This window comes from Semicossyphus pulcher, unplaced genomic scaffold (genome assembly GCF_022749685.1).
Source record: "Semicossyphus pulcher isolate SPU_LCO1_2020_fin unplaced genomic scaffold, fSemPul1.0.p SCAF_9, whole genome shotgun sequence".
Taxonomy (NCBI): Eukaryota; Metazoa; Chordata; class Actinopteri; order Labriformes; family Labridae; genus Semicossyphus; species Semicossyphus pulcher.
In genome coordinates, this window is record NW_027211770.1 from 8,351,366 (window position 1) to 8,355,276 (window position 3,911).

The following is a 3,911-nucleotide window of genomic DNA, read 5'->3' on the forward strand; positions in this document are numbered from 1 at the left end:
GTTTCCCGGGTGTGCTTTGATTGTAGAATAATGTAGGTCACAGGATTTTTAATACTCTTTCATGTGATAATGCTTAGATTAAACACAAAAAGTCACAGGCTGTATAAAAGCGTCTGATCAGCACGGTCTAGTAGGCATAACATAACGATATATTTGCATATATAACAACTCCCTGGTAGTGCACCATGCGCTCTCTAATGAGCCTACTCAGCATATCCTCGCTTACTGTACATCGCAGTGAGATCACTGTAGAGGCAACCGTGTAATTTAGCAAACGACCACACATGCGGAGCAGTAACCAGACACGGCACACCCTCTCCCTTGAATTGTTAACCCATGTGAACACGGCCACAGGCACTCTCTCTGCCCTCCTCTGGAGACCGCTGGGCAGTGATCTGAGCTAACTGGGTAATCATTGATCCGGTGGCCCCGGCTTTGTCTGGGCACCACTCTCTGATCAGACTGTGTGCTCCCCTGTGGATCCCTTGACTGCATCATCTGCTCAGCAGAGACTTGCAGGACGTTGGTAATTACTAACCTAATGCACATGGAGGCATCATATCCAACTAGGTCATTTTGAGATTCTCATTTAGTTAAAAGCCATACGTTATGTTCATAATAATTAATTTCATGCTTGGAAGACACAAATGAGATCTGATTTATTTCAAATATGGTGAGGATATCTACAGTAGCACAGCGTGAGTCCTCCTTGACTGCAGACTGTCTTTGTGTCTAACCTCTGGCAAGGATGAAAGAGCTGCATATTCAGCATAATTTGGTCTCACTACAGCATGACTGTAGCATATTATTACACTCATACAGCACTGACAATCCGCCTATTCTGCATTTCAAGCCGGTAAAAAGAAATCTCTCTCAGTAGTTTGTAGAGCCAACATCCCAATTGCCCCTTTGTCGACCCATATTGCCCCCCAACAGATCTTTAGTCACCAAGCATGACCTGAGGCGACCTCTATAATTCTGAATGGAGTGGTCCAACCCTGCCTCAAAGGGAGGAACCAGGCTCGACAGGGACCCTCCCTGTGATATCCTGATGGGCTCACCTCAGCTCCTCTAGACCAAGATAATTACATTCACCTCTAACCCTTCTGTCAAAGCAATGAAGGCACTGAGCTGAGGGGGAAGCAGGCAGGCGGACACAGTTTGAAATTGTCACTGCCAATAAGAGTCTTTTTCGGTAATGTACTCATTTTGGTCAAACAAGATGTTGATGACAAGTGCCCCGGGTGAACCTATGGAAAAGAATTTACTTTATCCATAAATCACCATTTTATTCAGCACACTAAGATGCTTTGTTGATGGCTGTACGTTTTCCTTACTCCAACCCCCCTACTTCCGACATGCCACTTTGGTTTCCGACCCCCTCTTCTTATTGTCACCCACGAGAAATGAGGCGATGTCTGCATTTTTATGGCTGTCATATTTGATCAGATCCTTAGCGGGTTTCCCAGGACTGGTCCAGGCTGAGTTCGAGAAAAAACTGGCTGTTTGCCACCGCTCCTCTGTGCCAGGCTCAACAGTGGGATTCTCGACAAGCCTGTCACATTGATTTCTAAGCCCAGAATATTTTAGTTGGTGATGTGAGATAGATGGGGAGCATGTGTCTATGTTGTCTCAAGGAAGACAGAGGGGAAAGGGACAATCCAGGCCAAGTATCTCTGCTGTAGTTCCCTCTGCGGTTTCAGTGCCAAGAAAAGTGCAATGCTGGCACACAAATTTAGCAAATAAAGAATGTGAGAGACTGGTTTCATATAGTCTCATAGGAATTATCTAAAGATGTAAGTTGTTGCGAGCAGTACTCAGTGACTTTTAGGCAGGGAAGTTTTACTTTTAAAGACAGAAGAACAATGGAATATTTCTTTGTTGATGTACACAATGAGCACTTGTTCCCTGCATGATGACCCTTGTCTTATTTTAGGTAGCTGAAGGATCTTCCGCATGCATGGCCAAGGGGCCTCGCCTCACCTATTACCTCACTTGCCTCTGGGCTGAAGGAGTATGGGTAACCTCATCAGCCGGCCCAGTTGCCTGGGCCAGAAGTCCAAGCATGTGAGGTCGGATGAGGCCTTCCTAAAGGAGTGCTATCAACGTCGAAGAGAGTGGCAGCCCCCAGAACAACATGGAGAGCCTAAACCGGAAGTCGTGGTCAAGGACGATGCAAGTGATGATGCAAACAAGGAGCAGGATTTGGAATGTGACAAGGAGGTTCAGGAAATTGATCAAAAGAGGGAGGAAGGGGCTTATACTCCCATTTCTGACAAACCCCTTCGCAGCTCTCCTGCATCCACGATCAGGAGCACCAGTACTCTGGATAATGTCTGGCACAGCAGCCCTTCTCCGATAAAAACATCCCGAAATGGGACCCTTACAAGGAGAACAGTACCTCCGGAGTTTGCCAGATCCCCCCTGGCTCACCCGGACAAGAGCGCTGCCGAAAGGAGGGCCAGCTTCCAGAGGAGAGACTCTAGAGAAGGGAGTCCTTGGTCCTGGAAGACTTTGGCATCAAGAGAGGTTACAGAGGTGACGGAGGTGACAGAGACGATTGTAACTGAAATTGTGGAAGTGACTGAGTATCCGTCTGGAGATAAAGGAGGAGACCCCATTGTCACCAGAACTGTTAGAGTCCTGAACGGTGTCGCAGAGGAACTCGCTGAGGTTTATAAAAACACCAACTTTCAAACGTTGATCTATCCCATCTCTGCTCCATTTCATTCTTTCCTCTTCTCATCTGAACTTATAATTCTAAACTATTCCCATGTTTTGTATCTATAACTTCCTGGTGGGTCCTTCAAAACAGCGATTCTATGATTTGAAGCTGGACTGTCTTTACTTTGCAGCTCCAAAGTGATGGACACTCAAGCTCAGACCAGGATTCCAGCCTGGATAGATGGAGGGTATGTTTTAACCCTTTACCCTTGTCGCCTTGCGTTTAAGCAGTAAACCTGATCATGTTGCACCTGGAACACAGTCTTTTCATTCATCCATACTTCAGCTCGTACTCTGCAATGTTCTTTCTCAAGGGAACAAGATCTGCCTTGGCACTGCGGGATGCGTCAACAGATTCTGAGACTTTTCTCCAAAACCTGGAAGCTTTGCTCACATGGGTCAGCGAGATTGAGGAGCTGACAGCCAATCAGAAACCCCCGTCTTCAGAGGTCAAAGTGGTGAAAGCACAGCTCCAGGAACAAAAGGTCTGTTATCAATGACATCACATCACCACATTTCTTGTTTCAAAAAAGTATTTAGATTGATATCGTAGGGGGAATACACCTGAAATGTTCACCTAGTGAAACGTGTGCTGCAGGTCATGGAAAATGCTCAACTGCTTCCTTTATGCTACCAATTCAGTTCTGGTCTGCGTTGAATGGTTGGTGGTTCAGAGCCACAATGAGCTTCACTAAGTCATTGTGAACGTTTCCTGGGGGTATGAAAAAAGCAGGGAGGTATCTCACCTTTCAGCTGTAATCACACCCATTGTGAGCTCTCCTGAATGAAGTGAAACCTGCCTGCCTCTTAACAATATAAGATTGACACATGAGACAGGGCTTACCTACAATGGAGGAAGTGGAGAAAAAACAACAATGAGGCTTTGATAAATTTTAATTCCTACTGCAAATGTAATTCCTACTAGATTAAAGCTGAAATACATGGTAAACAATTTCAATAGTAGTGACGAAAACATCTTTGAGTTAATACAAAGGAGTGTCTACAAGGGTCTTGAAATATTTATCATCTGTTCTTTTTCTTCAAGCTTCTCTCTGTTTAAATAAATAAGGGTTAAATATTATAGACTCGTCCATAGGGAATCTTTTTGAATGAAAGTTGAAAGTTTAGCTCTCTCTGCTTTTTTTTTTCAGCTCTTGCAGCGCCTTTTGACAGATCGAAGGCGTAGT